We start from the raw sequence: 13940 nt of genomic DNA on the forward strand, positions 1-13940 counted from the left end.
TGTAACCGAATATCGAAATATGACGCCGAAGAAAACCACAAGATAAAGCTCGTTACATTTTAGTTTCCCACATACGAGTCATTTTGGGTTATTGGTACTTATCCAAAGCACTTTATGTGAAATAACGTTAACTATCGTGTACGCTTTGTTATCTCATTCACCTGTAATGACCGCTTATGAATTAAAAAATATAAATAGTTGTTGTTATAATACAAACTGTTTCCAACATCAAATAAAAAAAAAACTTACCATTCAGTCAATACGGCATTCGTTATACTAAGATAGTACAAAAAATAGGTACCAACCAATATAATAATGTACTATATATAGTACTATTCATTCTTTTACTTCCAATAAATTTGTAATTTAAAAGATAAATTCCAAAGGTCGTAACATAAAGACAGGTAAATTTTTCTTATTATACGAGGCTTACAATATTACTTGGTATTAGTGGAAGTTATTTTCGGATAGAATAAGGGTAAAGGTAGAAGAAATCGATTCGTGAAACTTCAATTTTCGTGTGTAAGGCTTCATATAATATGTATTAGGACTTTAATCTTTACTAATAATATTTGTTTGTTTATTAGCGAATGTTGGAAACTACTACTTCGAATTGAATTTTTTTATGGTTAGATAGCACATTTACCGAGAAAGAAATTGCAGGGCAGAGTTAATAATAATATATAATACTCGTAATATTGCTGTGTAGTTCCAACAGTTAAGAATATAGCTACTCCCTCTCTTCGCGTGGGTATCGTAAGAGGCGACTAAGGGATAACACAGTTCCACTACCACCTAGGAACTGTTAAAGCTAACCGATAGCGGTATAACGATCCAACTGCGGGCTTCCAAATACACCGGCCGAAGACGGGCAGCAGCGTCTTCGGTACAACAAAGCCCTGCGGTAAGCAACCTGTCTGCCCAGCGTGGGTTCACACACACAAAACACCATGAGTTCGCGCCAAGAATTCAGCCTGAGGGCTGTTCCTGGCAGCCCCACTACTCTCGGCCATTATTGGTGGTGGCTGGATTGGATTCTGCTGGATTGGAGCGAACTTGGGGAGGCCTATATGTGGACTGCGATACGCTGAAGTGGATATAATAATAATAATAATAATAAGCAGCAGTTCCATCAGGATGCAGCTTGGAGTGGATAAGTGTGCGGTCGTGCATGTGGACAGGGGTCAGGTGACTCAATCGTCGCAGCTTAGTCTCGAATTAACATCATTCAAGACCCTTTCCGAAGCTGAATCTTACCGGTATCTGGGTATGTCACAATGCATAGGGGTGAAGGAAGTGGACATGAAACAGGCAGTTTGTGAAATCTTTTTTGGACGGCTGACAAAAGTTCTTCAGAGTTACTTGTCTGGAGCCAACAAGGTCCGAGCCTATAACGCTTGGGTCATGCCCACTCTCTTGTACACCTTTGGCATACTCAGATGGACTCAGACCGAACTTGACGCCCTGGACAGAAGAGTCCGCACAACTATGACGTACCATCGCGTGCATCACCCTAAGTCGTCGGTCATGAGACTGTACATCCCGCGGAAGTGTGGTGGTCGAGGCATGTTAAGCGCTAAGACCATGCATAACCGCGAGGTGTGCAGCCTCAGGGCCTACTTTGAGACGAGACGGGACAGCGCTTTGCATGGCGACGTTTCAATGTGTGACAAAGGACTAACCCCCCTAGCCTTGGCCAAAGAGAACTGGCAGAAACCGGTCGTACTGAGCACCTCTGACCGGAAGACCGTATGGATGAAGAGGGAACTGCATGGACGGTTCTACAAGGCGCTTCACGCGCCTCACGTGGACAGTAAGGCCTCCGTGCAGTGGCTGCAATTCGGCGACCTCTTTGGGGAAACCGAAGGTTTTGTCTGTGCAATACAAGATCAGGTGGTCAAGACGAACAACTACCGAAAGCACGTCCTGAAGGATGGCACTCCCGACTTCTGTCGAGCCTGTCGTCATCCCGGTGAGTCACTCAGGCATGTGCTTTCGGGTTGTTCCGCGCTTGCTAATACTGAGTACTTGCACAGACACAACCAAGTGGCCAAGATTCTCCACCAAGAGCTTGCTCTTATGTACGGTCTCCTGGAACAGAGGATGCCGTATTACCAATACTCACCGGTGTTCGAAATAAGGTACTGTAGACCTTACCTGACAATCAACATCTCACGTGAGTTTTCCTGCACATACCGGAGTCCCATGGACGTTGTATATGCCATCTGCGAGGTATATATAAACATGTACTCGTCAAATCCCACCATCCACTCCCTCAGAATGAATGGATACACTGGCGCGCCAATACCAAAACTTCAAAAGGACACCCTATACTTGGTCTATAGGCAGGAAGAGAAAAAATTCCTGATGGACCAGGGATACGGTGCTGGAGAGGGATCGCGCGTCATGACCATTCATGAAGCACAAGGGCAAACCTACAGCGAGGTCATCATCGTCCAGACAAAGACCGAGAGGCTACAAATCCACGATAGTGTGCCTCATGCGGTAGTAGCGTTAACAAGACACACTAACACCTGTGTCTACTACACTGACGACGGTGATGACGCAATCGGCAGGTTCGTTAGCCGAGCGCTGGGTGACAAAAACAATCTTGGAGCACAACCTGAAAAGAACCATCCACAAGCGTAATATGTCGTTGGCAAGGGCTCTGCTCAAGATGCTGCGATCAGCCATGGCTCATGATATAGAAATAAGAAAGTAGATATATAAATATATAAATTCTTATATCCTTTTGGTTTATCAAATAGTTACAAATAGCAGTTATTTTGCATGTTGATATATTTATTTAAATTTTGGTTAAGCTAAGTTTGATTATTAATATTATCTCAACTTTACACTTTATATAAATTTGATTGATGACCTTTTTAAATGAATTTTATTATTAACAAGTAGTATCTTTACTGTTAATTTTTTATGCGAAGTAAATTTAATTATACTTGCTACACGGCATTAATATATTGTGGAATGTTGTGTACCCCGTGATGGGATACATATTAGATAATAATGTAATAGTGAATTATATATAATGTTCCATATGTATTTTGTGGATGTACCTATAAAATAAAATAAAAAAATAGATAAATAAATAATTATATAGTAAAATTTAAGTAAATAACAGAAATAGATAACTTATACATAGGTAAACAAATAATAACTATATAAAAAATAATATATATATATAAGAAAAAAAAAAAAACGTCGCTACCGTCACCGTAAGGGGCGGCGTAAGGTGAAAATTTTTTTCACTGTTTTTTACTTTTCTGTCATACAATAGTTCTATTAAACAAAAAATAAAAAGAAGAAGAAGAATTGATATACATATTATACAAATAAAAATAAAAAGAGAAAACATATTTATATAAATGAGACAGGAAAGTCGAAACGGCCAAGCCACATATTTTGACTAAGTTGTAGAGTTTGTGAAGTTAGGGCTTGTAGAGTTAGGGCGTGTAGAGTTAGAAGCTTGGCTCTACATGAAATCTGATAACTTTTTGACAGTGCGAGCCATATGATCTCGTCTTGGCAACATTTTACATGAAAATGTTTTTGGTGGGATAATAATATACATAATACATATCTACCGTATTGTTAGGTTTGATTATGGTTAGATATAAATAGGGGTTCAATTTTGTTTTTCTACAATCGTATTAATCGTATTTGATCCTTTTAAAACGAACATAAATGTAAATTTTACGTAAATGTGTATCCAAAACATTCTGTTAGTTAAAGCAAACATCAACCCAAAATTAACCTTTCAGTAACGTAATCAACGCATTGACACTTCGATCTGACCGAGTTTATACGCCGCATGCATATTGATTTCAAGCTCGTGTGAAGCAACTAATTCCACTTCTAAATAAAATGAGGATGCTAAAAGCTAACTTTACTCGATTGAAGAACTCAATCTAACTTCTAAAGGGTTATCCAGTTGGATCCTTCGCTTTGGGGCAAAACTGAATCCGAAATGAAGATAAATCAACTTGCTGGCTGTAATCACATACCTACATAACTAGAATTTGAAACAATAATTAAATTGAATTTTTAGTAGGGTAAGGATGATTTATATACTTGCGATATAGCTCGTTATATCACTCCTAATGACGTCAATGTGATTTATTTCACATTATAGTAGCGCTTTATTTAAAACCTTTTCTTAAGGAAGGGTTTTAAAGCATAGGAAGAATTTTTAAAAGTCAAAACTATATAGTTTAATTTGAATATCGATTGGAATCTTTTCTTCACCAACTAAGACTCAGGACGAACTCAGCAATTTTCTTGTTATAAACGTGGTCGCTTGGGAATCGTTTGCTACCAATGACGACAAGCACGTCATAAATTATCAATACTATTACGGAAATTTCTTTATATTGCCTATATATATCAAAACCAATTTTTATATGAAAAACCATGAAAGTCCAAAACATTAATACCTACCTACACCCTACCTATAGCAATACTATTTCTAGTTCACTTTGAAATATAACATTTGACAAGATTAGGTGAAATATTCGAAACCATAGATAAAATGTTGAAGTTTGAATTAATAAATTGCGCTTTCTAAAATTAAAACAAGCCTTAAATTCAGTTCTTAAATAAAAACACAACAAGATGAATTAACGTGTCATTTATTACTTACATTCAATATAAATAATTGTTGTCAATTTTTCCAGTGATTGTAATTATGTCAATATGTGTGTGTGTAAATACGTATGACGTCAGTTTGTCGATTATTTCTAATTATTTTGATGTACAATATTTTGATAATTAAATTTATTAGGTAAGCTAACTTTTGAAACGACGGGTGTGAAAGCCAGATAGTTAAAAATCCTTAAAAAATAGGTAGGTATATAAAACAAATAAAATTACCATAAAATATAATCTATACTTAATATTATAAACCTTTTTATTAATAGATAGAGTGATTGAAGAGGAAGGTTTATATGTATAATACATGCATAATATAATAGAGGAACATGGGCTGTAGAACATCACGCTACGAAAAATAGGAACTGAACGTTAATAAGAAATGTTACGAAAACGGGAAAATTATTCTTTTTTGAGAGCTACCGTTGCGTACGCTTGGTAAACGGTTGAACCTACCCAATAAACTATGTATGACGGAATCGATCGCAATTAAAAGATCTAAAAAAAATAGTCCATGGCAGCATACGTCTTCCTCTTAAGCTTAACTAATTATAACATATTTTTTTATGGCAATCAAGTTTGTTCTAAAATAATGCACTATTTGCGAAGGTGGTTTTATTGACATGATATATATCCTTATTCAAATAAATACGTTATTTATCACAAGTACTTATTTTTGAACAATATTGCCCTTGACAGATTAGATTTCAATGAACAATAATTGTGTTTGCTCGCAAACAAAAAAAACCGACTTCAATTACATCGACAAGGAATACAACGTAAGTAGACGAAAAAAATTAACAAACGCACTAGTCGTCACTACGATTTTCGAGGGTTTCCTTCGATTTCTCTGAGATCCCATAATCAGATTCTGGTTTCCTTATCATGGTACCACACTTGGGATATCTCCTTTCCAACAAAAAAGAATAATCAAAATCGGTTCATAAACGACGAAGTTATCGCCGAACATACATAAAAAATATATTTATATATACGGTCGAATTGAGTAACCTCCTCCTTTTTTGAAGTCGGTTAAAAAACGATAAATATCTCAAGAAGATATCATAGTCTTAAAACGACTCTAGAACGAATTCATGATCATAAAAAATTAAAAGTTGATCGATTTATTGCATTAGTATTGGTCAGGCATGCGAATATTTACGAATGAAAAACACTTCATCAACAAGGCAATTTTATGCAGATAAACTTTGTGTTTCGCCCGAGTTGAACATTAATTGTTTAAAACTATGTTAGTACGTTTTTCCTTCAATTGACGTGGTTGACAACGTGGGGTACCTACAGCAAGGAATTTATATGAAACTTTGTATATAGTACTTTAGCTTTAGCACAACACAATATATATCATATTCATATCCATACTCACATATATTACTTTCCTGTTTTGTTAGTCGAATGAAATCAAAAAAAGGATACTTAATATTTTATCACGTATTTTGTTGTATTCGTCACTAATTTGTTCCCATTTTTATTTGATTAATTAAATTATATGAAAATATATTATAACATATAAGAGAGAAATATAATACTACTGTTTTGAAAGCAACTGAATATTTTCACTCCGCTGCACTAAACAAAGCTAAGCCATCTGTACAGTTGTACACTCAAAGTCAAGTCCTCTTGCAATTGAAAATGAGTACTAAGACCTTTACGTTACAACTTAATCCGATTAAACTGACAGAGGCTTCCTCTATTCCAAAAGTTTTGTTTTCAAAATTCCGAAGTTAGACATTATTGGGTTATAACTTTCATTTCCGTAGACAATGATATTTTACTTTTAATTACAATTTGAATCGCAATGAAAATATGAAACTATTGTTCTTCAAATTATGACTCGTATGACTGCTTACTAACTAATACGTCAGCACAATGTGTTAGCGTAATTTGTGATTTAGAATGGAGAACTTTTCCCTTTGCGCAGCAAATAAAAACAGGAAAACTTATAGTATGTGTAAAGAAATTATTAATTAATACATTAAAAGTCCGCAGGATAAAATGATCCATATTAATTAAGGTCAATTTATATTATTTCTTTATCTACTTGAAGAAATTTCTGAGATTAATAATTATTGAACGAAATTAAGCTAAAATTTTATTAAAGTGCCAATTAGAATTCTCTATTCAAGTGCTAAGGGAAGACGACGTTAAATTGGATGCCAAGTTTCAGCTAAATTCAGCGACGCCTAAATATTTACTGTAATTTAGGTTCTTCAGACTGAATAATATCCGAAAACTTTGTTAAGAAGTGTTAGCGAAGCTAATATTGGTAAAAAAGAAATACTTTATTTAAAAAAATGTAAAATGACAACATAATTACATCAATGTATTTATTTCAAGATACATTTGACATATTTATGATAACACTAGATGTATCCCACGGTATCGCACCCTTAATTTAAAAAAGTGGTATATATACTTACTTATTTAAAAACTTTACTTATTTAAAAAGAGGTACTTAAATATTAAATAGCCTTCCTCGATAAATAGGCTATCTAACACTAAAAATTTTTTTAAAATTGGACCAGAAGTATCTGCAATTAGCGCGTTCAAGCAAACAAACTCTTCAGCTTTACAATATTAGATGTGATGTGTGTATGATGATAGATGTGTTTGTTATTTTTAACTTCAAAGCTGTGTGAAAATGCTAATATAGATTTTGCATCGATACTATTAGGTATAAAATACCTTATCAACATCTATTTGCCGTTTCTTTCTTGTATAACTTCAAGAGACAGGTAAAAGGTATTTTATAAGCAAACACTCTACCTTACTTTAACTTTAACTCGAACTCATTAACCTTAACCTCATTTTTGCTTTTCATCAATCTAGATTAAGATAAATTGCGAACCTAGAACTTATAATAACAATTTGCAAGTGATTCTCTCTTTTTTCAATTAATAGCGATTTTGCTCTCCACGTCGGCGACCTCATACAGTTCACAGCAATTTTAACTAGGGTTACCGGAGACTGGAATTTAAGCAATTTGCAAACGATTGGAGACGAAGATGAGGTTAAGAATAGGTTTTGTTTATACATCATCCATCACTTCATCAATTCAGCCTATCGCAGTCTATTGCGCTGCTGCCCATCTTCGGCCTGTGTATTTGAAAGTCGGCAGTTGGATGGTTATCCCGCCATCGGTCGGCTTTTTAAGTTCCATGGTGGTTTTAAAACTGTGTCATCCCTTAGTCACCCCTTACGACACCCACGGGAAGAAAGGGGTCGGCTATATTCTATGTTGCCGTAACCACGCAGCAAAGTTTCATACATCATTAAGCTACAACAATGAAAGTTCAGTATTAAGGATTTTATCAAACATTTTACATCCAATACATATAAAAAAATACTTTATCAATAAATTTAAGCTGTCGAAATCCGATTATATGAGAATACACCAGAGTCATATTATGTTTTTTTTTTTTATAACTAAGCTCTAAATGAATATTAAAAGTAAAGATTGACTCGGAATACAGAGTAAAAAAACTTTGTTACAAATTCCATCTCGTCGTGGCTTGTCAATGCCGTTGCCAAAACTTACAAGTGCTAGCTTCTAATGTTTCAAAAACATTTATATTTTAGTGAAAATGATTTATGAGGAAGACACCAATTTTAAGTATTTCGCCTCTGCTGTATATTCTCATTGCTTTAGACATTTGAATGAGAATATATCGTATAATCTATTGGTAAGCCATAAATCTGCTATGTTCGGCTAGATTTATTAATACGTGCTGAAGTACATTTCGAGCACTTTACGATTTCATATATTTAATAATACATATATATATTCTAGAAATATCAAGTACGAAATAATAACATATTATTTTTTACAAATAAGGAATAAATATACTAATAAACTTAAATCTTCTTATTTTGATATAAGTCGTGTTTTACATGTCTACAATCGTAGTTATGCAATATGTACATGTTTAATACGTCATTTAGGGGGATTTGGCGTAATCGCCACGACAATAATAATAATAATAATCGTAATCGACCGATCGTCGTGAAAAACATTAGGGCTGGCTGATGCCCAGCAATGGGCATCCGTGAGCTGACATGATGATGATAATATGTCATTTAAATAGATAACAACACGTTTTATCACATGTAATAACTGAAGGACCTTCGCATGCAACACAACAGACAAAATAAACTTCAGCCTTACGACATTAAGTCATAACGACTAATTTCAATTCATTGATTTTGTTCGACTTTTTTGTTTTTAGACTTAAACTTTGCATCAACCGATTTTGAGACGATTGTGAAAATATTTGCAATGACTTGCATTTCCATTAAAAAAAGAAACAATGGATTCTTCTGGAAATCACGTTCTATATAATTAGGAGCAGGTTGCTGCGTCTAGGCAGACATTATAAATTGTGCGTAGTGTTTATATATCTCATATAAGTGAAAGTTAGTATGGGGTTAAGCCCCAATGGAACGTATTCTACGTTACTACTGCATTCTACTTTAAGTTTTGACAGAAGATCATTAATATAGTCTATGAATACTAAATATAGGTGAGGAAAGTATTTCGGATAAGCATTTAAATCGCCTAAATATAAGAAAATCCAGAAAAAATAAAAGTTCACTCCATTACTCGATACTACGGTGCTAATTTAAATGAAAATATAATAAAATTCTTAGTGTAAAATAGATCAAATAAAACACGACAGTTTTTAAAGAATGATAGTTGAAAAATACATAAAGAACGGTTCATGCAAAGAAAATAGAAAAAAAATTGTCTGTATCTCAATAAACTATTAAAAATATTGGCGATTCTTAATAAATTACTTATGTGCTCATATTAACAAGATGTTAAAACAACGGTGAGAAATCAAGATTACCACCACATCGTCTACTAAGATTGAAATATTTCAACATTTAGATCCACTTAGTTGTAATTTTGATATCAGAACTAAGTTATACTAGAATTCATCACTGCTATTGAGCGTAGCTCTATAACTAAAGTTTGAATCCACAAGTAATGTACAACGTTGATAAGATATACTGACGCGAATTAAACTTCGAAACGATACCCAGGGTTAAAGTTTCATTCGAAATTCTTAACATTGATGCAACATCTATTGAAAAGGGGCACGCCAGGAAGTATATTGCTCAAAATTTTGAGCAGCTCAACTAGGGATGTCTTTCTAGGCAACACTAGGGAAGTGGAGGAGCCTCAACCTTACAAAACATGACAGCTTAACAGATTTCTTGCGCAAAAGCATTATCAATTTGTCATTAACTAAACATTTTTGAATATCATATCAAAAATTGACCGCTCCAGCGGGGTTCGAACCCGCGTCTCCGACTTACCGTGTCGGCGCTCTAGCCAATTAAGCTATGGAACGATGCACCCGCTCGAGCGAAATTTTCGATATGATAATTTTTAATTTTCGGTTTAAGCGAACCGTGGTGTCATTAACTATTTAAACGGAAACGTAAGAAAATCTCATGAAATCTATCTATATCTACATCTATATATTAATACGTGAAGCAAAAACTTTGTACCCCGTTTTACGAAAATTGCGCGGATGGAGGAGTATGAAATTTCGCACACTTAAAGTTTATATAGAGAAGGTGTGAAGAGTGCTATTTTTTTTAAATTATGAATAAAATACATTCAATCAAAAAAAACATTACACATACTACCATGTATTTGACACACACGCATACACACGCATACACTCTTAGGGTTTATTTGAAAACATAACCTTAATAATGTTCAGACTTATAATTTAAATTAACCATTAATTAATTACCATTTAAAAGATAGCGTAAAAAAATATTTATATAAGAGCATTGTTTTTCTATAACAAAATCCAGATGTTTTAATTCTTTGACGTCATAGTTCAGTTTACGGCAGACTGTACATCAATGCTGACATTGATAATTATGTTTGATAGATCAGATGAAGTAAACAATACTTTTAATATTTTTACATTTGAATTTAGTTTCAAATTCAACTATTAAATCCTTTTGAAAATGTCTTTTAAAATATTGACCGATACTACGGATATATTACGTTGGCCCACTTATACACAACATACAACTAGTATTTATGAGAATACCACAAAATACAACTAGTATTTATGAGAATACCACAAAATACAACTAGTATTTATGAGAATACCACAAAATACAACTAGTATTTATGAGAATCAACCAGTCTATCGAATACCCAGGTAGCTTTCGAGCAAAACCTAAGCATTAACTACTTACCACTTATTTTTTACTACCAATTATTTTTTGCTAAAAATTATTGAAAAGCAGATTTTTGGTGCTGAGAATTATATAAAAAAAAAAAATTTATTGTAGATAAAGCTTTACCAATGGGTGCTGGAAGGCTACAGTCTATAGTTATATTTAAGCTTTTTCTTTACGTTATTGTTTGTGTCATAATATTTACAGGAGAATACATACGTTTACTCACTACAATAGCTTTGTACTAACTTACTCGTAAGAAAACGAGATTGAGACAAATTGATTATTTTATATTTAAATAGTTACGAAATATATGGATATTTATACCTATACAAATATTTGCTTATCTACGTACTAAACGTACATAATATACAAGTTGCTATCCTTGTGAACTTTGAAAGTGGCTAATACTATTCCTCGACTAAACGAGAAGTCTAAATTTACTTGAAATTCCTTGTTAATATTGAGCTCGAGTCTGTACTTGACTAAAGTTTACGGCCGCAGACCACTACTCAGATAACTTTTCAAAACGATACTGTGAATGTTATTATAGAATGTCTTACCTAACTTACTACCTCAAACAAGTAATAACAGGCGTATTCTTAGCAACAAAGTACAATTATGTATTCTAGCGTACTGATCACTTTTAAGCTTACTTCAGTTATTATATATGGACATAAGCACAGTTTTTGCCAGTACTGTACCACATTCCTCCTGTTTGTTGACTTTATTGAATCATCATCATCACTTTACCCTATCACAGTCCACCGCTGGACATAGGCCTCCACAAATTCGCGCAAAAAAAAGGCGTGAACTCATAACTGTTGCTACTACTAACTGGCTTTGTCGCACTGAAGAAGCTGCTGCCCGTCTTCGGCCTATGTATTTCAAAGCCAACAGTTGGATGGCTATCCCACCATTCGTCGGCATTTCAAGTTCCAAGATGGAAGTGGAACTGTGTTATCCCTTATTCGCCTCTTACGGGAAGAGAGGGGGGTGGATATATTCTTTACTGCCGTAACCACACAGCATATAATTAGTATTAAGTAAAAATATCAAATTGATACTTGGCACGTTGATGGGCTATGTGCTGGGTTTACAGGCTTTCTTCAACCAAGAGTATTAATCTTCTTAAACACTTATTTACAAAAATATTTTCATTCTGAACGGTCCGCAAAATGAATCCTTATGAAAGGAGGATGAAATCTATAACCACCAGGAACCACGTGCTGTAACTGCCATGCCATTTCTACATTTTTTAACATTATTGTAATTTTCTTGTACGTAAAATATAATATTTATAGTATGGTATTTTTGTCTTTTTTTTGCATATGTTTAAAAAAGATTGCGTTTGAATTTTGCAATATTATATTTGAAACATTAAAACACGGATTTAAGCTGGGTCTGGCCGATTTGGTTGTAACCCCATTTGATGAATTACATGTCTTTTATACTAATCTTTTCCGCTTTCAATGTGTAATTAAGCTTCTATGTGCAAATATTAAAGGTTAAAATTAGAAACAAATAGACTTATTCATATGTAAATAATAATTAATAACACATGCGTGTCCTCTTAGACAAATATAATATAATTTTAATAAATTTTATTTAGTAAATTAGTCTTGTACGTTGTAATATATAATCAATGAGACTAAATCTAAAGTTTAATAATGTTTCGATTTAAATAATGAAATAAGCTTCGAAATTCCCTACAGCGAGTTAGGTTAAAACGCCAACATTCAACCCTATTTGTTCCCTGGACGCCGCGACGTGGTATACGCACTCTAACACCTCGTCTGAATTGTTACGCCCTACGCATACTAATTGCAAGCCACACGTGAATTGAGTGACTGAACTTGACCACATAAGGTTGTCGTAGTATATACATTTCTGTTAAGAGAAGTATGTAGTATCTTTAATGGTGTATTTATATTAAATTAATTAAAACTAGTAGAAAATACAACTTTTTTGGTATAGTGGTGCGTGTGGCACGTACGCGCTTAAACACCGGTGGTTTGCGGATTCGACCCCTGTTTGGGATGGATAAAGCGGTCTGTCCCAGTTGTTATCATAAACACCTGATACTCATTACTCATAGTAAGGATATAATATTATCCGCTAACCCACATTGTATACGTGTTGGGTAAAGCTCTGATCCTTTTCCTACATAGAGAAAGAGGCCATTGCCCAGCAGTGGTTTACAGGCTGAACCGTGATCATGATCATGAGTAGAAAATAAAACTTACACAGACGATAAGATAGATGACAAGTATATGAAGTAAAGTAAGTGAGTATACAAGCTAAATAGCAACGAACATCCCAAAACAAAAAATATCATTGTGAATGAATGCGTTGTCGGAACCCTTCCTGAGAATAATGTTTATAATAAAATTCGATGACTATACGTTTTCAAATCTGCCGTGAACCTCCCGTAAATGCGCTGAGAAGGCTCATGCAAAATGTACCGCTATAATCATAACCTTGTTTTAGGATTGGAGTACTCTCAGATAAATATACAATAATGCGCTCGTTTCGCGTAAGGAGTAAATGTTAACAATTTTTTTAGATTTTCTCACTTTACAAAAGAGCTGTGTTATTACGTCAGCCTGTAAATATGATATTTAGAGCATCATCAGGTCAGCTAGACATGGAATGGAAATTTAAATAATAATTAAACTTTTGACAATGCAGCAACGAAAACTCAGATTTGAACACATTATTATGTATATGTCGAATTCGATCCCAGTGTTCTTTTTTCTGGACCATTTCTTGTTATTTGTGTTTGTTTGTACAAACATTTATTTATCGATCCGAATTTTTATCCATATGAGTCTTTCCTGCGTGCTCTGGACACCCAGCACTTCAGCCTATCGCAGTCCACTGCTGGACACAGACTTCCCCAGGTTAAATATATACATTACAATATATATAATATTGTCAATATATATTTTTTGTATATATTATCAATGCGAGTGAGATTTTTTCTTCGAACCATAGAAACTAATACGAATATTTATATATTTTTTTATTTAAGGAAACAAAATAACTCC

This window comes from Melitaea cinxia, chromosome 2 (genome assembly GCF_905220565.1).
Source record: "Melitaea cinxia chromosome 2, ilMelCinx1.1, whole genome shotgun sequence".
Lineage (NCBI taxonomy): Eukaryota > Metazoa > Arthropoda > Insecta > Lepidoptera > Nymphalidae > Melitaea > Melitaea cinxia.